General features: G+C 35.5%; 1 pseudogene; it reads right to left on the bottom strand.

The window, feature by feature from the left end:
* Window positions 1-7157: 7157 nt before the first annotated feature.
* Window positions 7158-8432, bottom strand: LOC150057625 (ras-related C3 botulinum toxin substrate 1 pseudogene; annotated as a pseudogene).
* Between the last annotated feature and the right edge of the window lie 16952 nt (window positions 8433-25384).

The following is a 25384-nucleotide window of genomic DNA, read 5'->3' as shown; positions in this document are numbered from 1 at the left end:
TATATATTACTTTTTATTCTCTTTCTTTCATAAGAGAGAATACTGAGGTTCAGCAAAATAAGATATCCAAAGTCAAAGACTTTTAGGTGGGAGAGCTGGCTATAAGCCCAAGCTATTTACTTGAAAGTCAATACTCTTCTCACTAAACTACACTGCATGCCACTTAAAAAATAATATATTAGTATTCTGAGATTAGTAGAGAAGGCTCAACTGGACACAGATGATAGATCCAATAAATGAGATTTCCTTGGCACACTTGGCATTAGTAAGTAAAATTATTTCAGAAAATTTTACAATTCACTCTATTGCTATCTTGTTTTCTAATCTGAAAAAAAATCTCAAAGTTAACAGAAAACACTTACTGCTTTCCAGAAATAAAGTAAAAATATATTCAACCTGCTTATATTCTCTTTCCATGAATTTCCTTAGCAATTCTTTACTGACTTTCTTATATAAGGCAGACAGCCTCATGAAGGCTTCCTGCATTGCCTAGTGTTTGTGACTAACATAGGAAATGGATCTGACTTCCAAATAAAATATATAATATTACCAACTAATATATGAAAAGTGTCATGAAAACAAAACCAAAACAAACAAGACAAAATCTAAAAGTTAAACACCCAAGGAGAAAAAGAGTTTTAAAGGATAACATTATTGGTGAAAGGAATTTGGGCATATATTAAATGACAATTTATAACATAAGAACTATACTGTCAAACCAAGAGACATATCTGACACAAAATATTCATAAGAGGTAATTCACCTCACAGAAGTTCTAAATTTATTATTGGAACAAACTGTTATTTAAAACAATATCATTTACCATATGTTTATATTGGGTAATGTACAGGGGAGTGTTATGCATACAGACTTGGAACCACGATGCTTAAAGAGAGCTAAAGATGAGATATGGAAAAACAAGAATCCTCCTTTCCCAAACATGTCTCCTTTAACTGTTTCCCATTTTTCTTAATACTTAATACCATTAGTATTGAAATAAATTCCTGTTTTATAGAATATAAAAATCCCTCCTTTTGTGTATTTAGATGTATATTTGGGATTACACAGTGCTTAAAATTTGGAGGATTATGTGTGAGACTTCAGATTAATATACCACAACTTCCTCCATAAAATTCCATGCCAGACCTCTGAGCCTAAGATTATCAGTCAGTCACCTAACTAGAAGATCATCAACTGGCTGTACTGACTTTCCGTACTGGGGAGGTCAACACCCTAATGTCTTTCTAGAGTACAAATTAAAACTCTAAATAGAGAGGAAGCAATCCACTTTCTAGTGAGGGAGGAATCTGAATTAAGCACAAGAGAGAACAAGAAGTTTTATTTACCAGGGTGAGTCACTGATAACACTTAAGTGGCCATAGACAAGGAGACATAGATTTGAAAATAGATATAACACATAGGAACAAATAAATGAAAAACAAATGTGAATTAGGTATTTATAATGGGGGAAGTAATGGAGGGTTACTGAAAATAAAATTCATTCAACTGCCAACAAATATGAAACAAACATTTACTTTCAATCCTCAATGATAAATTTAATGATGGATGATAACACAGGGTGATCACATCTGGGCCCAAGGCTATGAATGTGTGTGTATACATACATATATATATACAGACACACACACACACACACACACACACACACACATATATATATATGTTACTAACTTGATAATTTTACTTCTACATACAAGGTTTTATTCTCTGAAGCTCCAGCCTCACCTCACACACTACATAGACAAATTTTAAATGTCAATTCAGTGTTTGCTGAAATTCAAATTTAATGTGCAAAACTTCCAAATTTTGCCACTATCTTTTTCAGAAAACAACTCAGTTCCTCTCAGTTACTGAAGCCAGCATTCCTTCTCATGCCCTAGAGTCTGACCATTTGCTAACACCTCCATAGTTACTTCCATTTTCTACAACACCACTGTTTCTCAGTCACATCATTTGGTAGGTCTTTCTTAATGGACCTTAATTCTTTGACTTCTAACATTTTCTCTCACTCCCATACACGAGCTCTTTCAACATGATATCCAGAGTATTTCACTATCTATGTCAGATAATACTACTCACTATTTGGCTGAACATTCTGTTTGTCACCTGTGTGTCTCTCTTCCTTTTTATTTCTTACATACAATGCACATTACACACACACACACACACACGCATGCACACACACACACACACACACACACATACACAGAGTGAAATATGAAAGTTCTATAATGTGCAATAGGGTCCCGGATGCTCTGGTTCCTTTTAAATTTGAGTTAATCATTCTACTTACTTCTTGGTCTTTCCAAATTGCATTCACAGAGTGATTTCCTTGCTTTGTGTCAAAACGAAAAAAAAATCAGGAAGGCCCATTTTGAGATCTTTGCAGTTAGTTAGCTATTCCCATTTCCTACAATGCCCCAGACTCAGATATCTTCATTCCTAATTCTCTTCCAGTATTACTCAAACTCTCACAATACATGAAATCTATTCCTATCGGAAACTGCTTTCAAATTTCATTGACTGTGCAAGAAAGGGATAGAGAACAGAAAACATATATAAATGAATAAATCAGAAACAAAAAGTGTTGTTTTAAGGATTCTATTGTGGGATAGTGTAGTCTCATCCAGTTCCAATCTCAAATTGTTTCTCAATCAGCAATGTAAAGGATTACATGAAGATGTTGAAAAACACTCATCATTTGATTTTCTATTCCTTCTCTTGTACCCAGGACAACATCGATCTGCTTTCCAGACTCATCTTTCCCTTTATTACTTTTTAATAGTTTTATTGCATCAATGTATTTTAAGATGATAATTGAGTTGTACTTAACTTTATACAGTGAGCATGACAGTGTACAAAACTTTGAAATGTGTGGTCACTAAATAATAAGTTTAAAAATATTGTTGGCTGGCCCTGCTGTTTATTTAATCATGACCGATTGGATTCATATTCCATAGCTGTCCTAGGTTGAAAATTTTATACATTTCCTATTTTAAGTAGTGCTATTCCTGCTTCAGTCTCCTTGTAATTATATATCTCTCTATCTCTCTATATCTATCTCCTCTCTTCACACACAATCCCAGCACTCAGATTGGGTGGTATTGGCACTATATTCTCTTATCTGATATCATGGGAGAAGATTAATCTGAGATTTGATGTGGTAAAGAATATTAAGCTAGCATCTACTGATACGTAATCATGTTTGGTACCTGTTCTTTTTGCAATAGTCTCCTCTTCCTTCCTTCCTTTTTTCTTTCCTTCTTTCACTTCCTCTGTGTTGGATGGCTTAGCCTTTGATTAAGCTTCTAAACTTGCATATTTGGAAACTAGAAAGCTATTTTTCAAGTCAAGTGATAAAATAATTTTTCAGTTTTGTGATCTTTCAATATCATTAGCACTGTAAATCAGCTATATAATTTCCTAGATAATTGATTCTGAGTCCGAAATAACCTGATTTAAAATGACCTTTGGAATGTTACCTGTTTACAAGCTGGGGCTCTGGATAATGCATCTCATAGCTCAATGCAAATAGTTTTTCATTATCTGTTGTTATGGATCATCTGCTTCATTGTTCCTCATCATTAACATTGATAATGGTACCTAACTGTATTACTGCTTTCAAGCATGTCTGTTACTTTTGTTTTGTTTCATTCAGTATTCTTGGATCTTCAAACATTTTCAGATTGATATTTTAGTTCCTTGTCTCTGAAATTAAAGCAAACATACAAAAAACCCAGAACATCTAAAGTCACTAATGACCTCTAGAAGATAACAGTCAACAGAGAAGTTTAAGAGACTATATCTCCTTTATTGAACAAACTGTGTTCACTGGGAACTTAGGTAGGGTATATGGTTAGGGTGTCAGGCATCAGAGGGGATCTAGAAATTAAGAATGCTTTCAAAAATTTATTAAATACCAACCAAAATCCTATTATATAGAAGGCAAACTTTAGATGTCAAGAAACCCACAATGGTGATTCACGCTCTAATGATGCGTACATTCTGACATGTATGATGACAGAAAACATTTTAGAGAGTAGAATGCATAGCATTCTATATTAGTCATATGGTAGTGACACGATGGGTTGGCCCTAGAGGGAAATTTCAGGCGTGATAATCGTGTGTGTTTTCCATGAAGACCTGCAATTTCAAATGAATTAGATCAGGGGACAATGAAGAACAGATGTGAAGGCTCTAAGTGAGAAGCAGGCTTGGTGTTCCCAAAGTAAAAGATATCACAAGAGCCTTAACTATAAAAGCTCCTTTTAAAACTCTAGGTAAAACAACCAACAATGACTGTAGAATTAAAAAATATATGAAAATTAGACTTTTAGAAAAAAGAAAGTGACAACAAAGGATGTCAGTTAGCACAATGATACAGGCGTGTAGAAAAGAATAGACTATGTAAATAGAAGAATGCACCTTGATCTTTAAAGCTAGTATGGATGAGGGGCTTTTGTTGTTATGGTATCAGTAAGTGGCTTTTACTGTTTGTCTTTTACTATGTGTGCAAGCACTCTTCAAATTATAACAATGAATAAAATTATTTAAATCTTTAAAACATTTCTATGGGACAATATTATGAAAGTATATACTTGAATGCATTGGGGAATTTCAGCACAGAGAGGTTGAGAAATTTCCACAAGGTCAACTAATAATGTGTGATACTTCAAGGGTCTAAATAGATATAGTCTTATTGGTAATTACAGTACTGTACATATTTAGAATGTTTTTTGTAATCAATTGCAAAATGGTCACTGGTTTCTCATCTCTCTGTATGAATAGCTTTCTGCAGTGGGGCATGGAGCTACTCCCATTGAGAGGCTCAGTTTGTTTCTCTACTTTATGACTTGTTTCAGACATGGAATTTGCTTTGGGAAATGAGACAGCGACAAATATGGCCCAAGAGGACTGGACAATATCGATGCGAGGTTACTGGCCTTTACTTGCCACATAGAAGAAAAGTAGCAAGGCATCAAGTTGGACTAGAATGCTGACATTGCCATATGAGCGCCAAATTCTATTCTTGTTAGTATCACCACATCACAAGATGTACCACCAAGCCAAAAGTAATTTAAGAAAAAAAAATCATATGTGCTTTCTGTTAGATTACTCAGCCAACACTTTATTGAGCAGTTGCGTCATTTCTTAAAGTTTTATTTATTTTTACCTTTTGTTTTTTATTGTTGGGGTAATGTATAGAGGGGTTATATTTACATTAGGCAGGCAGTAGGTGCATTACTTCTTACACATTGATACTCATGTTTTTGTCCCCCTTTCTTTCCCCCCACCCCTTCCTAATCATCAAAACAGTTGAGCCATTTTAAGGGAACCTGGTCCAAATAGCTGATTCACAGAACTAAAAATATGGGAATTGTCACATCAAACCATGACATTTTAAACAGAGTTGATTATACAGTGACAATTAACTGATATGAAGGGCCAAAGTAAAATGTCTTCCTTTGGCTAAAAATGGCTTAAATGGATAATATGGATAAAATATTATTATTCTGTCAAAGACAAAACATTAGAAGGAATTAATTCAACTGTGCTTTTCTCATGATTGAATCTGGAGCCAGTATCTTGGTTTTAATCAAATAACACATTAAAGACCACGACATTCCATAAAGCTTCATTGGTGAACACAATTCCGGCCAATCCTGTTAGTTTTTTCTTTGTTTCTTTTTTTTCCCCTGAGGTTTGAACTCATGGCTTGGGTTCTGTCACTGAGACTTTTTGTGCTCGACTACTGCTCTACTACCTGAGCCACAGTGCCAATTCCGATTTTTTTCTGGGTATTTTATTGGAGATAAGAGTCTCCTGAGCTAAAGAGCTCAGGAACAGTGCCCAAGCCCAGAGTTCAAGTCCCATGAATGACCCTCCTCCCCAAAAAATAAAGTGCAATTGTTGGGGGCCGAGTAAGGCCATTCTAATAACTTTCTGCTGAGACCTGTAGTAGGGGTAAACAAGTGGACCTCTTTATCCTGCCCACCTTTTGTGCTGATAGGCTCCCGCACCCAATATAAGGAGGGGAGTTTTGGAGAGAGAGAGAGATTCCTGCCTTGAGGAAGCTGCGTGGCGTTTCTGTTCGTGCTCCGGAGAAGCAAGGCTGAGTGCTGGAGGACAGTGGGCCCTCTCCTCTCTCCGCTTGGACTAGTTGGGGTGTGCTTTTCCCATCCCTCCTCAAGAGGGACTGGGAATGAAGGACCCTGACATGCAATCTTACTATTAGACCTGGGCATGGTGGCTCAGGCCTGTAATCCTAGCTACTAGGGAGGCTGAGATCCAAGGATTGTGGTTCAAAGCCAGCCCAGGCACTAAAGTCTGTTTTTATGATTCAATGATTTATTAAGTCATACATGCAAAACATACCACTAACTGCATTAGCAAAAGATCAATGTAAAAACACTCCACAATTCTTCAACTGTCAATTAAAAAAACTTTTGTTCTAGTGGTCGAAAGGTCCAACACTGTGCTCCTGCCAGTGAGTTAAGGTGTATAGAACCGGGTCAGCACTAGCGGGTTACACAACTCGGACCCCGGGGGGACATGGCAGAGCGCGATGGGAAGGGCCCGCCTGGGGAGGGAGGGTTGGGATTAGTCACATGACAGTGCTGGCAATCTGGCAAGACAGTGGGTGATGTTAAGGTTCATAGTTTTAAGAATATCTAAAATATTTTAAAAACTGTAAAGCTGCAACACATGATTTTTACACCTAAGTTACTAGAAAACTAAGGAGAGCACTTCATAGCTTTGAGTAAAGTAATGCGAAAACAGGAATGCACTTTTGCTAATCTACGAAGGAAAAAAATTTCTAATGCATTATTTGAAAGATTTTATAGTACAAGTAGGAGGCATATTGCTCATTAAGAGGATCTATAAGAAAAGCACTTCCTAAGTTAGTAAGGAGGGAGTGACGAGTTCAAAGGTGAGTGCAATGCCCGTCTGGGGAGGGGCAGCAGGGAGGAGGAAAGGAACCAAGACAAGACACTGGCAACGCTGATCCTGCTCCTCTGCTGCGTGGCAGAAATGAACCGTGAAAAACCTTTCCCGGCATGCTCTTTTCAGTGGGATTACTCCGAGTCAGTGTAGTGTAAATGAACCTCCACTTCATACTTTGTCAAATACTGTCTTCATCCTGCCATCACGTCGTGTGTCACCACTGCCCGCACTCTCGACTAGAACAGAACACATCATTAGAGGAAACACGGCACGAGTCCTGTTCCGGTTGGCCACGGAAGTGAGGCAATTGATTTTTGTTGTTTTTCAGCTCACTACAAAATCAAAGACTGCTCTAAAGAGCTGAGTGTCACACTCGCTCCTCCACGAGGATGTACAGTACAAGGTTGGGATGTGTTCATGGCAACCTGGCGCGGAAGAGGCGCAGCGGCTCATGGTTAGCCAGGCCGTGGCCTTCAGGAGAGCCAGGCGCCTCAGCCACCAGGAGCTCCAGTCTCCTCCAGGACCCGGCTGGGCCTTTTGACAGTTTAGTGCTTAGTGTTCTCAGCACAACACAACTTAGTTTGGAAGGTATTTTGGCAACTCTTAATCTGAGCAAGAATAGGGGCTCTTGAAAAATAAGGCTTTTAGAAGGTTTGTCATTTTAGGGCTAAAATTTTAATAGAATGTGAGTTTGAACCCTTACATTAAAAAGAAAACTTTAAAATTACTGATTGGTTCAAAACGGTTTTATGGAAAATTAATCGGTAACAAAAACTTGGCATTGAGTGCGAAGGCCCCACAGTTTTGAGCAAAGCGTACAAAGGGTCCCAGGGGCAGGAGTGGGGAGGAGCGCGGTTTACAAAGGCAGGCATTTTCTCTTCTGCTTCTTGACGGGGGGGGGGGGGGGGGGGGGGGGGGGGGGGGGGGGGCGGGCAGAGCACAGCGCGGATGGCTTCATCGAACACAGTCTTGAGGCCTCGCTGGGTGAGAGCAGAGCACTCCAGGTATTTTACAGCACCAATCTCCTTCGCCATGGCTAACCCCTGTGGGTAGGTGATGGGCGTTAGCTTCTTCTCCTTCAGCTTCTCAATCGTGTCTTTATCATCCCTAAGGTCGAGTTTTGTTCCCACTAGGATGATGGGGGTGTTGGGACAGTGATGTCGCACTTCTGGATACCACTTTGCACGGACATTTTCAAATGATGCAGGACTCACAAGGGAAAAGCAAATTAAGAAGACATCTGTTTGCGGATACCAGAGGGGACGTAATCTGTCATAATCTTCTTGTCCAGCTGTATCCCATAAGCCCAGATTCACTGGTTTTCCATCTACCATAACATTGGCAGAATAGTTGCCAAAGACAGTAGGGATGTACTCTCCAGGAAATGCATTGGTGGTGTAACTGATCAGCAGGCAAGTTTTACCTACAGCTCCGTCTCCCACCACCACACACTTGATGGCCTGCATCGGGGCCGCTCGCTGGTGAAGATGGAAACCGCAGGAGGGTAGACGCGCGGCTGTAGGCGGCAAAGCACGAGGTGCCAGGGCCGCTGTCCACGCCGACTAAGCCTCGGTGGACTGGAAGCCCAAGCCCCACAGCAGCCACCACCCAAAGCTGAGGAAAACTGCAGAGAAACAGCCAAAAAAAGACTCTTAAATAGCAAGGATTATAGATAGTCATGAGCCACTAGAGACAGGGGGATACTTTAAAAAAAATAATTTCAGTGTATAATCAAGTATTTCAAAACTAAATACTGATTATGAATGGTTATATTTGCTACAACATTAACCTTATGTGATTTTACAAATGTTTTTATAAACACTTTATCCACAAAGTTCATCATGGACAGCCTTTGAACAAAACACATATGGCATTAATAATGCTAAAGAAAACAAATCATGTTAAGAGCATGTCAACCATCTCTAATAGAAGAATAAAGAATTAAGTTATTTTTAGTACTCAGAAAAATCAGACACTGAGCTGGGAGTTTGGCCTAGTGGTTAAAGTGCTTGCCTAGCATGCATGAAGACCCGGGTTCGATTCCTTGGTACCACATACATAGAAAAAAGCCGGAAGTGGTGCTGAGGCTCAAGTGGTAGAGCTCTAGCCTTGAGAAAGTCCAAGGACAGTGCTCAGGCCCTGAGCTCAAGCCCAGGACTGGCAAAAAAAAAAAAATCAGATACTACATTGTCTTCAAGATTTGCTTATCTATCAACCTCTGATCTGACAGGATTTATACAAATATTTCCCTCACAAATGTAAGGGTACTGAGTGAACACCCATTAAACATGAATATTAATCAGCCTCCACTAAAGTGAAGTACAAATTTATATTATTACATACACCCTGCTTCCTTAATACTTTTATGCTTTTATGATTATGTGACCTGTTGGTAAGATTCAGGGAGAGGGAACCAGTACTGTGCTATTACATTTCTGGCAGGAATTACAGGTACCAAGAGGACAAGATAGGACAAGAATCAATTTTATGAAATCCCAGAGACCATTATTGTAAGGTTAAGGAGGAACATTTTTTTCAGACATTCCTCATGTCACAAAAAGCATGGGAGTAAAGAAAGTGAGAAGTACAGTATGCTGTTGATATGGAACTGAGAAATCAAATTATCTCAAGATAGTCACTTCCTAACCACTTGTCAACAACTCCCTATGCATCTGGGTTTCAAGAAATCCATCCTGTCTCATGCACAAGAGAGGTTGGGCAGAAAATGCGAACTGGGAGTTTTCATTAAGATGAGACACATGATTACATACCTCTGACATAATTTTATTTCAGAAGATTCATTTAAAGTGTTATGCTTCAATGCCATGCTTTTCAGTTATAAGGACAGAACAATTACTGTTTCAATCTGAGCGATAAACGTCCATCCTATCTCCTACACTAAAAGTAACTTTCAGCTGATACAAAGGCAGAAGAAAAATGATTTAGATGAAAGTACTTACTATCCATGGAAATAAATATTATGGAAATTATCACTAAAAATAGACATTATCTTGCTTTTCCAATCTTATTATTAGAATAGTATGGCTAAATCAATGTTTTCCAATTAAGAAAATATTGTATTATATAATCTAGACTGGGTTCAAAGTCATAGTCTTGCTGCATCCATTTCCCAACTGCAGGTATTATACAGCTGTCAACCACCAGGCTCAAGTTTGACTGTTTGTTTCTTTAAATAATTTACCTAGGCTATGGAATTGTATTAATAGAAACAGAACATGAAGACAACCTCTTCTCTTCGTCATTAAAAAAAATTCTATCTTGTTAATAGCATCATTATAGGACATCTTGCTTCTTCCCTGCTGAGGCAGTTAGAAGAGAATTTAGGAAGGAATTTATTATCTTTGTTGAATGAGACTTCAGAGGTGGATTGACAAAACAACCAGGCTTTGCTATTTCAGCAGGAAAATATGTTTTCTATTTCAAAAATAAAAATAAGCGTAGTACAATGCCATATATACTTTATATTGCTTTAAGTTGGATTAAATCCAAGCATACTAACTATCCCTACACAGTATTGTTTGTTTATTTATTTTTATTTACTATAGCATTTTCAGGGTAGCCTGGAACACATATATTTATGTATAATTTATATTACAATGATGTAATTTGTTCTCTCTGCACAGACAAATCTTTTAAATTGGGGCCGGGAGTTTGGCCTAGTGGTTAAAGTGCTTGCCTAGCATGCATGAAGACCCGGGTTCGATTCCTCGGTACCACATACATAGAAAAAACCGGAAGTGGTGCTGAGGCTCAAGTGGTAGAGCTCTAGCCTTGAGAAAGTCCAAGGACAGCTCAGGCCCTGAGCTCAAGCCCAGGACTGGTAAAAAAAAAAATCTTTTAAATTTTGTTTTATATGTAAGAAACTATTCTAATTCAAATTCTCATTTTTTTCTTCCTTCCTTCCTTCCCTCCCTTCCTTCCTTGCTTCCTTCCTTGCTTCCTTCCTTCCTTCCTTTCTTCCTTTCTTCTTTCTCTCTCCCTCCCTCCTTCCCTGTTTTGCTAATTGGCAATAAGAGACTAATACAAATATAAATCCACAAGATCTATAAAAGCAAGGATCCAATTTTTGTTGAGTTTTCTTCAACAAACATTATTCAAGTTATAAAATAGCATTTAAACTTGTCTTCTTTTTTAAAATAGTTTTTTATTGTGATTAATAGAAGGGTTACATTATATTCACCAGATAAAAGGTGCATAACTTCACAACCATTGATGCCCTATCTCATGACATGGTAAACTTTGTCTTCTAAACTGAGATTAGGGAAGCCTGATATTATAAGGGGTACCATATACACATATATGTATATATACATATACACATGCAAATATATGCATATATATTCTCTTATTTCATTCCATTTTATTTTGTGGTACTAGATACTAGCCTTAGTCATGCTAGTTTAAAGCTCTGTCACTGAATTGCACCTCCAGCTATTAAAGAATACCTCTGTTTTGAACTCTACAAACGGGACAGGCTCTGCTACTTCAATTCTCTTGAAGTCTGCAGTATTTTGCACATCCATAATCTCATGGAAAGCAAAATGTTTACTGCCCAAGGTTTTGAACTTGAATGTGGCTTAATGGTAGAGTGCTTGTCTAGCATGTACAAAACCCTGAGTTTAATTCTTCAGCACCACAATAGAAAAAAAGAAAATCAAAACAAAATAAACAAAACCCAGAAGTGGCGCTGTGGCTCAAGTGGCACAATGCTAGCTTTGAACAAAAAGGAACTCAAGGACAGGGCTCAGGCCCTGAGTTAAAGCCTTAAGACTGGCTCTAAATTAAAAAAACAAAATACATATACATGGAACTGAAGTTGTGGCTCAAATTGGTAGAGCACTAGACTTGAGCTGAAAAGCTCAGAAAGTGCCAAGGCCAAGTGCCATGATTGACAAAATAAATAAATAGATAAACTAATAATAATAGTTTCAATATATTTCAAGACTCAAAGCATAAGGACAACTGAGATTTGATTGCCATTAAACTTTGACTATTTTAGATCAATAATTCATTTTATATGCTATTTGTCTATGTGATTTTTTTTTTTTGCCAGTCCTGGGCTTGAGCTCAGGGCCTGAGCACTGTCCTTGGACTTTCTCAAGGCTAGAGCTCTACCACTTGAGCCTCAGCACCACTTCCGGGTTTTTGCTATGTATGTGGTACCGAGGAATCGAACCCGGGTCTTCATGCATGCTAGGCAAGCACTTTAACCACTAGGCCAAACTCCCGGCCTCTATGTGATTTTTATACACAAGAAAAGTTATGTCTCTACATGTAGCAGAAACTGAAACAAGAGAATCTACAAAATTATTAATTTTAATCAGTATAAATTTTAGTTAAAATTAAGTTCTGATTATTAGTTTCTGTTTCTTTTTGGCCTCTCTTGCTGCAACAAAATGGATTGGTTTGCTTTACATCTTTAATGACCTGTAGCATTTAGAAAGTTAAGAATGCGTGTAGTCTGGACTGGGAGCAAAAATTCAGTTTCTGTAGTTACTAATGTGTGAGGCTATTTCTATTTCTATATGAACAGCCCTATTTCTGCTTTTGGCTACCCCTTGTGTTTGCTCTGTTGTCAGTCATTTGCATATGTTTTCACAGGAGGTAGAATCAATGCATTAACCATCTACCATATGTGATTTTCACCATATGCGATTATCACATACTGCCATTTTTTTTTCCTGAAAAGAAACACAAGTGTCTGAGATGTATTCTACTCACACATTCTATTTCATATGTAAGATTATTCACAATTCTCTCTAGGCCCCAGATTCTAACCAGCACCAAGGCTTTGGACTTTGAGATGAGATGCTAACAAGTTGTCAAAAGAATTACAGCAGCTAGGTCATTATTCTACCACTCACTGTTCACACTTGTCCTTATTTCATCTTAATGAGGTGTCAGATTTCTGCAATCCAATCTGCATCTACTTGCAGTGCAAAAATTTTAAAGATGTTATGATAAGGAAGTTCACTGCTCCTTGCTTTGGAAAATAATTTCTGAAATCTAGTTCCTGTAATTCTTTAGGGTAAATGAAACTGGAGCCTAATGAGCAAAGTTATCTTTAGTGACACATATATGTTAACGCCTGAAGTAAGAAAAGCAGATTTTTGTTAGTTTGAAGACATTGATTATCTGATCCAAGATGTGTAAAATCTATGCTGTCACTGTTTCTACTTCTGTAAATTGTTGAATAAGTTTATAAAAACAAGGAATAATGCATCACTTTTTCTTATCTGGCTATCTACTAATATTATCCTGAGTTCTGGAAATATTGTTAGGAGGACAAAACTTTGCCACTTTCTAAGTTGAAAGTATAAATTGTCTCAAATCCTATTCTTAGAGACTTGCAATTATTTTTCTAAGTAAACACCAAGAATTGTAAGTGCAAAGAAATAGTAGCATAAGGATTTCAGATGATTTTTCTATTTGTTTATATTTGCATGCATTAAAAATAATTTAAGTGCACTTACACTTGGAAGTCAGATAATGTGACGGCACATAGAACATTTCTGTAATTTTGCTAGTTTTAGACTTGATTCACCCATTCTTTTACTTGACTATTAAAATACACAATCATACTTTTAATAATCATCATTCATATTTCAAAAATTAAATCCCTTAATCTAGTTTTGTTGTATATAAGCTATTGAGTAGAATTGCAGAGACATTTGAAAGTATAGTTTTCAGGGCTTGGAGAGTAGGCTAGTGGTAGGGTGTTTGCTGAGAATGCATGAAGCCCTAATTCCATTCCTACGTACCACATACATAGAAAATGCTGGAAGTAGTGCTGCGGCTCAAGTGGTAGAGTGCTAGCTTTGAGCAAAATGTGTCCAAGGTCAGTGCCCAGGCCCTGAGTTCAAGCCCCAGGACTGGCAAAAAAAAATAGAGTTTCTCAGTATTTTGGCCTTGTGGCACATGTAACCCATTGTGCTCTTTTGTATAGTCCAGTCAAATAATATGTTTTATTTGCACTCCAGCCAACTGAAATTTTATTTTCTACCAATTTCCACTTTGTCATTTTTTAAATTTCAGTACTGGAACTGTATTCAGTGCCTAGACACTGTTCTGTCAAGACTAGGGCTCCAACATTTGCACTATAGTTCTACTTCTGACTTTTTGTTGGTTAATTGGAGAGTTTCATTAATTTTCCTGCTTGGGTTGGCTTCAACTCTGATTCTCACATCTCAGCTTCATAAGAGGCCAGGACTACAAATATGCTCCAACAGTACCAGCCTAGTATTATTTATTTTAATACAATTTTAAATTTATAAGGCTTTTACATTAGCTCTTTGGTTTTATATGTTTTTATCACAGGTAAGATATAATCAAGTGACATATTTTCAATTCTCAATTTTTAATTGAAATTTATAGAATCTACCAAATGTTTATGAAAGGTTAAGATATAATACCACATAACATACTTTCCATGTTCATTGGCTTCTAAGAAATGAACACTATGTTATTTTTTTATTAGCACACTGTTCTTTCTTAACAGCTACAAAATATCCCTTTAGTATTTTTTGATAAATGCTCAAATCTTTCATCTTGTTTCCCCTCCCTGCACCCTGCCTGGAATTGTATTGATGGAAACACTGCTTTATAAATCTCACTTACTGGAGCATAATAATTGTGAAATCAATGGCTTAGAAAAAATGCATCTATCCAGTGTCTCTTTAATAACTACTGAACAACAAATTCTTCAGGGAAATATTTTTCCTATTTTCCACAGGATGATCTGAATCAAAATATTTTCATTAAAACTAATATGGAATGGCAGAAAGTAAAGAAAAGGAGAATGGTTCTTGTTTATTTTACTTATTTCTGCCACATATGTATTGATAAAGCAATTCTAAAAGATGTATGCATGATGTAATTCTGCAAAATTGACTTTTCTTCTTCATAATCACATGTGCATTCTTACATCTGCGCAATACTCTTTTTAAATACCTACCTGCAGTTAATTTCAAGTTCCTATTGATCTTTTGTGGCCTACACAAGTAAAAGGGATGATAAAGCAGACAACTCAAATTATCAGCATACAAAATAGGATGTAAAAACTTGGTCATGCACATGCCTTCATCACTGATAATGGATAGTGACAGATACCAAATTTAAAAAATGTCAACAATTTTGTAATCCAGAATATATATATATATGTGCTGATTTTGAAGCTTGAACTTAAGAGTACAGGCAGTGACCCAAAGCTTTACTTCTTGATTAGAGCCTTATCACTTAGCCACAATGGGAATTCCCAGAATAGACCAAACTGTAGGAAAAACATTGTCTTCCTGCTTTGTGAAGTTGTAAATATTATTTATTTATTGTACTGGTACCAAAGGTTGAACTCATGGTTCTTGCTTTTGTTTGACTTTCATGAACATGGGTCTTCTAACATTTGAGTCATGCTTCCAGTCCAGTATTTTCCTGGTTACTTGGTAATGCGTTCTACAGAGTAGCTAAGATTATAGATGCAAGTCACTGGCTTAAATAATGGAATAAACATTTATATAAAACTGCAGTAATTAAAAAAAACTACAAAAAAGTACAAATAGTTTACCACATGGATAACCAGTAAAAATACTTAGAAGTCAAATGAAAGTGGTCAAACTGTGAGCTTTATATACAATGCTAAAACTTGTTTCTTAGTGTGTGTGTGTGTGTGTGTGTGTGTGTGTGTGTGTGTGTGTGTGTGTGTTGACATGGAGGCGACATACAGTGGAAAGTGTTCTTATGTATAATTCAATGTGAATAGTAACAGTAAATTCTACAGAGAATTTCTGAAAGAGATTTAGGCAGAGAAACAGATCAAACTGGGTCATGTTAGACAGGATAAATATTATGATTCCTCCTCTTCTGCCACAGAAAAGAGGAAAACCACAATGCTACATTGCTGAAGCTCTTTGAAAACTGGCACGTACTTTTAGACAGAAAAGACTTGAAGTCTTTTGCTTCCTTTTTTTAAGGTTAGAAATGGGCTTTTTGTCAAAAAAATGTTCTCTGTGATCATTCTAACTAAATACTAACTAAAATCGATCTCAGGTCTCCATCTCATATCTTTCCAAGTAGTTGACTGGTTTATAGAGCTCTTATTGACAAACAGCAAAGTGGCAATTTATAACTCTCTATGGTTAAATGAAAATAAAAATACAAAAAGCTACTTCAAGGGGAAAAGCAGTTTTAAAGTGAAAGATTATTTTCCCCATGCAAAGAAAACCCTAAGTCAGGACAAGTCAGAAAAGGTAATGGGAGCAAAGAATAAGTACTTCTTACTACTTCAAACTTGGTAAGTCTGATAAAAATTCAAGAATTTCTTCTTGAAATTGTTTTGATGGCCCTCCTATGATTCTCTAGGCATTGCCTTGTGGAATTCTGGGATTTTATTCCTGTCAAGAATTTGTCACTCCTAAGTGCTGTCGTTCTTCCAAAGGTGACTTGGAACCACATCTTTAACCATCTTCACAGAGTTCTGAAAGGCTCTTAAACTTCGCATCCAGTGACTTCCAAGTCAATTGCTAGAAACCTATCATACTGAAGAACCTTACACCACAGAAAATTGCAAATACTCTCATGTACCCTTACATTTTCCCACAGAGCCAATTGTTTAGCTTCTGTTTGTAATAACCACCGTGTATATTGCTACTGAATCTAGCCACACAGATTGTTTATTAGATGCACAATAAGTGCCCAAATACAGCCAAACTACTCAGTGTGAATAAGAAATATGTGAATAAGAAATGGGGAACGGGGCGGGGATGGCTCACTCTTGTAATTCCAACTACTCAGGAAATTGAGATCTTAGGAGCGTGGTACAAAGCCAGCCCAGGCTTTGTTCTACTATCTCCAATTAACCACCAGGAAATTGAAAGTGGCTCAAGGGGTGGAGCGCTAGCCTTGAGCTGAAGAGCTTAGCGATAGTGCCCAGATCCTGAGGTCAAGCCCCACTACTGACCACCCCCCCAAAAAAAAGAAAGAAAAAAGAGAAGACACAGGGAAACATGAAATGAGTTTTGAGTAAGGGAGGAGAATAATGGGAGGGGTGATCTGATAAAGAAATAATGGGTGGATCTGATAAAGAAACAATGCAAATTTAATGGGCATGTTAAGTATTATCCCTCTTGTGCACCCATTTGGAATTTAGAAAAAAAAATTACAAAGTACTATAGGAGTGCAGAGTATATAATGTGTCATTGTTCTAGCAAATTGTTTAAAAATGACATGGGATGGTGAGTTGTAAGTGTGTCTATGTATCAATGTGTGTATATGTACCAATGAAAATTAAATGTATCTCTTCATGTTCTAATTGCTAAAGAAGCAACAATACACAGAAACATATCTACCCAATGTTGACAATAGTCTCAAAATCTAAAAGAGAAATCAAAGTGGAAAACAAGTCTTCTAGAAGATGATGTATTTGAGTGAGTTTACAGCTGACAGCCAACTAAGAATAAATTTCTATGATAGAAACTATTGGATATCTAAATGAGAAATATGTCAGAAATTCCTAAAATGCCATACTTGCCCCATATGTCAAGAACCAAAAAATAAATACCTACAGGGATTTGAATCTTTTTGATCCTGATGGGATAGAACATGGAGATGAGTGCAGTATCAAAAGTAAATCATGTGTTAACACCCAGAACTCCACATGTCGATGTCAAATAGGTGGTGTGATTCATAAAAATTTTTGTCCATAGCAGAAAATGTCTTTAGAAAACTTTTTATAGAGATTATTAGGGTCACTCATGAAAATATTGCATATCTAAAATATTTTCAGAAGTATCACAATCTGATTTTGTTCATGCTTTTGATATAGCATTAGGCCAAAAATATACATCTTGAAACATAACTGTAGATTAATCTGTAGCAAAATTGATTTAACCTCAAACATCATAGCACAAGTTTGGGAAGTAGAGTAAGAAAACCCATAAGCATGAGGCCACCTTGTGCTACATTATGAGATTCTATCCCTAAACAAACTATATATATATATATATATATATATACTATGATATATGTCATATATATCATATATCTGATCTTGTTGACCTAGGAGCCTGGAATTAAAGATCACATTTTCTGTGATTTGTTTAACAAGACAGGATAGGGTTGTCCTGTCTTTATATCTGAGATCACCATGTACAGAAAGCTGCCAGTAGTGGTTACTTTTTGCCTATGATTTTCGATAAATCTTTTATGTGTATAATCCATTTAATTATCCTCCAAGCATCTTTTACTATATTTAATTTCCTTTTTCATTTCAAGTTACTCTTTCTTCTAAAGACAATAAGTCATCCCAGAATCACCAAGTATATTATTCCTGAATTTTCATGTTAGCACCATTAGTTTGTCCTAATCATTTAGGATGTAAAATTAATTATTTGCATCACAATGATACTTTTGCTCCTGTCATTATTCTTATATAGAACATATAATTGTCTTGTCTTTTCTCTTTTATTACGGATTCATAGCTTAAATCTAACAGATTATTAAAATTCTGCAGAAAATGAAATGATAATGAATTCTGAGATTGTTTATATTTTTAATAGGTATTGAGATAAAAAAATAAATTTAAATGACATGTCTACTTATGAACTGAATTTGAATGAATGATCTAGTAAAAATGTTTCATTGAGTAATAAACAATGTATTCAAGACATACAAATCAGACAAATCATAAAAGTACAAAAGTGAGAAATTTGTTTAGTGACATATTTTTTTTCAGTAAAGCAGTGAACATATTTATTTAATCAGAATAATTGTATTAAACTTCTTCACCGATCAGTTCATCTGCCTGAAACCTTCCAAATGTTCTTATCTCCTTCAGTGTCAAAAACTAAAACTGTTACAACTGCCCACAAAATGCTGTACTGTTGGTCCTTGATTCTTCCCTAATCCTCTGACTTCCTTTGACCCAGGAAGACAGAACTTTAGCTGGCTTTTTTATTCTATTTTATTTTCACTTATTTATTTTTAATTGTACTTTATTGTCTGGATGATGTATAGTGGAGTTACAGTTATATTCGTCAGGTAGTGGGTACATTACTTTTTGAATCTTGATTCTCTTTTCACGTTTTTGTCCCCTTTTCCCTGCCTCCACCACCTCCCAATCATCTTGTTTTCCCCCTTCCCTTTTGTATTTCAAATGAACAAATAAACATATATGCAATATACCAGGTAACAAAGTCAGATCCTGAACCACATGAGATTAACCATAAGTGGTCAAAAAAAGAGAAAAGAAATAACTTCACATAGTGCATTGAGAACAACAATCACACAGATAAACCTGTTGTGTCCATATCCTAGAGTTCATTTTATTTAGCCTCATCTTGTATGATCATATGTACATAGCTTTTGAGCTATTTTGATCCTCTGCTATGAGAACCCTAGATGTGTACTAATTATTACAAATGAGGGAAGCCATGGAGCCTATGCTACTTTGGGCCTGGCTTACCTCACTTAATATGATTTTTTCCAACTATTCCCTTGGCTCTTAAAAGCGCAACTTTAGAAATTTTGAACCAATGAAAATTCAATTAAATATTGAATAAACAAAATTATATATTCTCAAGCAATGTTCAATGTACAATTCTAAAACTCTGAGTTGAAGCAACAGGGGAAGAGAACATATTAAAAGGCATTTTTTAAAATGACATTTCCTGTATAGAAACATTCTTTCAAAATATAAAAAGGAATATATTAGTTAAAATTTATGTGAAAGCGAAAAATGGACTAAAAAAGAAACATAAATTTCATTTTCTATTTTTTGAAACTTAATGGTCCTTAATTTTAAGATAAAACGATCAATACTCTCTTACATTGTAATCGGCACTTGTAAGCCATCCCTATATAATATTGTTAGCACTCACATTTAAATTATATTTCCATATCTCCACATTCACTTCAATGAGAGGAAACTAAAAATACAGAGTTTTTAAATGTCCAATACTCATTAAATATCAGAAGTTGAAAATGGACGATAGAAGCAAAGTAATTTTAAAAAGTTATACTTTAGTAAACAATTTCATCAAATTATAACTTCATCTGTATGTCCTTGTTAGAAAATATATATAGATATATAATTAATTTCTCTCTCACATGCACTCTCTCTATTTATTTGTCAGAAATGGGGCTTGAACTTACGGCCTGGGTACTGTCACTGACCTTTTCACTCAAGCAAATCACTCTATCACTTGGAAAACATATTATGTAGGTATACACATATATCTGTATCTTTATTTATAGCTTTGCAATGTTTCTATAATCCTTACTTGCCCTGAGCATTATTTTTTAATGAGGCTTATAAATAATGACCACCTCTGTAGAAAAAAAAACATGAACAGTCACTTTCATGTCTTTAAATTGTGCACATTTACATTACTGTCAACATTCACAGCATGAAAACCAGAACTTCATAATAACACTTTGGGCTGGAAAGTTGGGACCTTCCACTGGATTTCTATGAGTGCTTGAGGTGACTATCATCAAACCTAAGAATATTCATACAGAATCCTGAATACAGAAACACACTGTGGCTTTCAGAAAAAAATATCAAAGAAAAATAAAGCTAAAAGACATGTATATTTCTTAATACTAAGCAATATGAGAGAGAATATTAGGCAGAAGCAAATTGGATTTAAGAAATAAAGCTATAAAAATAATAAATACTAACACATATATAGTTGAAGTAAATACTTGGTCTTAAAAAGAATTCAATAATAACCAGAAAAAGATAGATCGACATCTGTGACAGAATGGAGAAAGCAACCAACATCATGATCACTATAAGCAAAAGATGAAACATGATTAATTAGTCTGAATTATACATCAATGACTTTTTGGACCAAACCTATGGAATGCAAACTGGGAGAAAGCATACTACTTGAAAAACATCACTTTAAGCAGTCATGTATGGAAAAAAACCCTTAAAAAAAATTGAGCACACAAGAGTGACAGCAGAATTAAAAACCTAAGGCCAAGATAGTTCCTCTGAAATATCAGTAAAATAACACAAAATTTTCCAATGTAATGGAATAAACCCTTAAAAATGTAAAGGCTGAAGCAAGATAAATCTAGTATTCACTGTTAGGAAAATAAATTAGGAAAACTATCGAGAAGATGATGGATAAGAATGCAATAATAATTTTAATATATTTTAAATTTATTTTTTGTCAACCCTGGGTCTTGGACTCTGCACCTGGGCTCTGTCCCTGAGCGCTTCAGCTCATCTATCGCCCTACCCCTTGAGCCACAGGCCGCTTCCAGTTTCTTAGTGATTAATTGGAGATAGAGTCTCATAGTCTTTAGTGTCTTTAGTGCTTGGGCTGGCTTTGAAACAGGATCCTCAGATCTCAGACTCCCGAGAAGCTAGGATTACAGGTGTGAGCCATCGTACCCAGCTGGCAATAATAATTTAACAGAAAGATAGGATCTGTAAATAGAAAAACCTAACAATTCAAAAAAGAAATATACAATTCAATAAATAAAATAGATACTACATTTTTGGAAGTAAAGTGACATGTATACATGTCACTATAGTTACCAAACAGATAAACACATTCAGTCACATATTCACATTTAATATGGCCATATATATTTGATTAATTCAACAGTATATTTGGCAAGAAATAGCAAAAGAGTCAACAATAGTACCTTGAAATGCCTGGAAAGTTTGACATGACTACTGTAATACCTCTTCATTAAGAAAATAGATTTTAAAGAATAAAAAAAAACTTAGAGGGCTGGGAGTTTGGCCTAGTGGTTAAAGTGCTTGCCTAGCATGCACAAAGACCCGGGTTCGATTCCTTGGTACCACATACATACAAAAAAAAAAGCCAGCCGGAAGTGGTGCTGAGGCTCAAGTGGTAGAGCTCTAGCCTTGAGAAAGTCCAAGGACAGTGCTCAGGCCCTGAGCCAAAAGCCCAGGACTGGCAAAAAAAAAAAAAAAAAAAACAAAAACTTAGAAAAACAGTCCAGTATGATTGTACATATACAGATAACTTAAACACATGTAGACACTGTGAATTGGATATGGGTTAATCAAGACTGGAGAGAGAGGGGTGGGGAAAAGTTAGAGATAGGCACTACAGCATATATTTTATATTCTATTATTTATTTTACAGTACAATATAAATAGTGATAATATATATTTGGACTAACTAGGGAAAAGATATAGGATGCTTATACTGCACATAAATAATAATGTTCCATAGATAAATATGCTTACTTTGACTTGAACATTAATTGATGTATGCATTGTGTGAATTTCATGTGGTACCACATAACTTTGTCATATATCAATTAAAAGAATAATTTCGAATCAAACAAAGCAAAAAAGGAGACCTGGTCTTTCATAGGTAGACACAGCTCTCCTAGGTGGCTGTTACTTTCAACATAGCAGCAGTGGATGACAGAAGATAGTCTAAGTTCATGTATTTGGTCAAAAAGAAATGTAGCAAGAGAGTTTCTATGCACAATAAAAAGCTGGTTCACATTGTAACTAAATTTTTTTCATATATATAAAATAATATGATTTTAGGAAGATATGATAGATAAACTGTTTCTGGAACAAAACAGTTGTATAATAATTAAATGCATCCAACTAATGAATTGTTCTCATTTCCTGTGTGAACTAGTGATCCATGATAAATATCAAGGCAAACTAGATGTTCAGAACATATGCTCTGCATATTTAAAATTGTTATAGTGTGAAAAATAGCAATAAAGTTAAGCATATTCAAAGTAAGAAAAGTGTTTGCTGTAGCCCAGTGCTGGTAATCAGGCCTGCATTCCTAGCTATGCAGGAGGCTGAAATCTGAGCAATGCATTTCAAAGCCAGCTCAGTCAGGAACATCCATGAGACTCTTATCTCCAATAGACCACTTACAAACAGGAACTAGAGCTAATTTTTTTTTTTAAGTAGTAGAGTGCTAGCTTTGAGCAAAAAAGCTTAGGGACAAAGAAAAGACCTAGAGTTCAAGCTGACAACTGACAAAACCCAAACCCAAACCCAAACCAATTTATAATAAAAATAAATAGAAAATAAAGAAATAAAGTAAATAACAGTAAAAAAACAATAATAACAATTAATAAGCAATAATAAAATGATAATAAAATGTCTCTTTTTGAAATTGATCAGAAGCATAAATTAAGTGAGCATTGTAAAATTACAGGGAAATATATGGAATGATCTTTGTATGATCAGATATAAAAATAACATGATTTTCTGATACAAAAATAAAGGGATTATTTGGAAAGATGTTGAATAGTTGAGTGTATTCAAATTAAAAACTTCATTTTCCTGAAACAGACTGTTAAAAAATAAAGATATGCCACAAACTGGTAAAAAAATAATTGCAAAATAATATTTGAGAAAGGAGCTTCATGCAAAATACAGAGTTCTTAAAATGTGTCAATGGAAATATTTATCTAATTTAAAAAAGATGAACAAACATCTGTAGAGATATCCTACCAATGAAGATACACAGATTAAAAATAATCATGGGCAAAGATTTTTAGTACTGTTTTCCTTTAAAACACTCTGTATTAGCCATTACTTGGGAGAATAGCCAATAATACGATGTATATGTGATAATTAATTCTGATTTTGAAAGACTACATGTATTCTTGATTTCAACTAATGACCTGCTAACCTAATGGGATAGGGTTGCTTGCACTTATTCCCTGTATAATGCTTCAAATCAGCACATTGCTACTTTTTTTTTTAGCTGTGAAGCTACATTTATTTTTAAATATATTTTATTGTAATTAATATAAGGGTTACATTATATTTGACAGATAGAAGGTTCATTACCTAACAAACATTCCTTCTCATGTTTTTGTCCCCATTTCCACCCACCCCCTTACTGTTACTGTTTTATGAATAAACAAAATTAATTTGTAGAGAAATAATAATTTTGGTTTTCCCCCTCATCTAATGAATGAAGCTGCAATGATATTGTTAGACAGGTTAAACAAGGTAATTGCCATCTTTCATCTTTTGATTGTGTATAGTCTTTGTTTTTAATTCTGTCTAGGGAGCAATAGAAACTGTTTTATGTTTATATTTCATTTTATAGTCTTTAAGATGGAGAATAAGCTGTCTTGGAAGAAGTCCAAGAGGGATGTTTCTAGGCACTTCTTGCAATAAAACACCATTCCAGCTGAAATGATAGTGGTATATTTTTTACTTATCTTGGTGAGTTTAAACATTTTACCAAAATAACTGAATAACACAGATTTGCAATGGGGTAAGGTTAGCCCCTACATATGTGAAAGTAACTGTTTTGACGTATTTAATTTTTTTTATTGTTGCTTGTGGGACTTCAACTCTGGGTTTGGGTCCTGTCCCTGAGCTCCTCAGTTCAAGGCTACCCATTGAGTTACAGCACCACTTTCAGTTTTCTGGTGGTTAATTGGAGATAAGAGTCTCATGGGCTTTAGTGCCAGGGATGGCTTTGAACCATGATCCTCAGATCTCAGCCTCCTGAGTGGCTAGGATTGCAGTCATGAGCCACCACGCCTAGCTTAATTTATTTCTTTATAGCATAATTAGAACATGATTTTCCTTGTCATTTTGAGTAAGTTGCTCTCCCTTAAGTTAACTTAGAAGAAAAACAGTCAATGTATATAAACTAAAAATTATTTCTGTAAGATTTCCTAAGTTGTCTTTGGTTTCTTGTAAAGTTTCTTTTTGCTGTTTTATCTTTAGAGTGATAAAATTTGTCTCCAACATTCTGAAATGTAAATGAGGAATAGAACTACTTCTGCTGTGCAAAATCCACGCAGACATATAATCATGTACTGTACCACCAGATGTAGCATAGATAGGACATAGAACATCACCACCCTTCTTGTATGGCTTGAGTTCTATCTGATATATAAACCACCATTATTTCTTCAATGCTTCCATGTCTTGAGCTAAAAGTTGGCCGCATCTAAAGTTCAGAGTTTCTGTCCTCTTTCTCAGGTTTTTGCTATTACACAGATATCTCTTAAACTATTCTTTTTTTTTCTCTCAGGAAAAAATAAAATATCTAGATCATAACTAAAATTTTCTGTAAACATTTTTTATTCAAAACAGTTATATATTAACCCCTGTTGTGGTCACATGGAGGTGGATTTGAGAATATAGATTCAGGTTTCTTGAAGCCTGTACAGTATGCATTTATAGATAAAGCAACATACAATATTTCAAAAATTCAATAAGTTATATTTGCTACAGGTAAAAATGATAGTGAGGAAAACAAATTGAGTGGCTTAAGCAGGAAAAAGGGACAAGGTAATTTGCAAAATAAGAATGGACAAAAATTGTAGAAGACTTGAGAGAAGTGATTTTGCCAAAGTATGGCAAGTATATTGCAAGGAAAAGAGAAGTCAGTTCAAAAATGGGAAATCT

The sequence above is a fragment of the Megascapheus bottae genome, chromosome 10 (genome assembly GCF_031878675.1).
Source record: "Megascapheus bottae isolate mThoBot1 chromosome 10, mThoBot2.hap1, whole genome shotgun sequence".
Classification (NCBI taxonomy): domain Eukaryota; kingdom Metazoa; phylum Chordata; class Mammalia; order Rodentia; family Geomyidae; genus Megascapheus; species Megascapheus bottae.
Note: the sequence above shows the minus strand (reverse complement) of the source record. Positions and strands in the feature narration are given on the sequence as shown.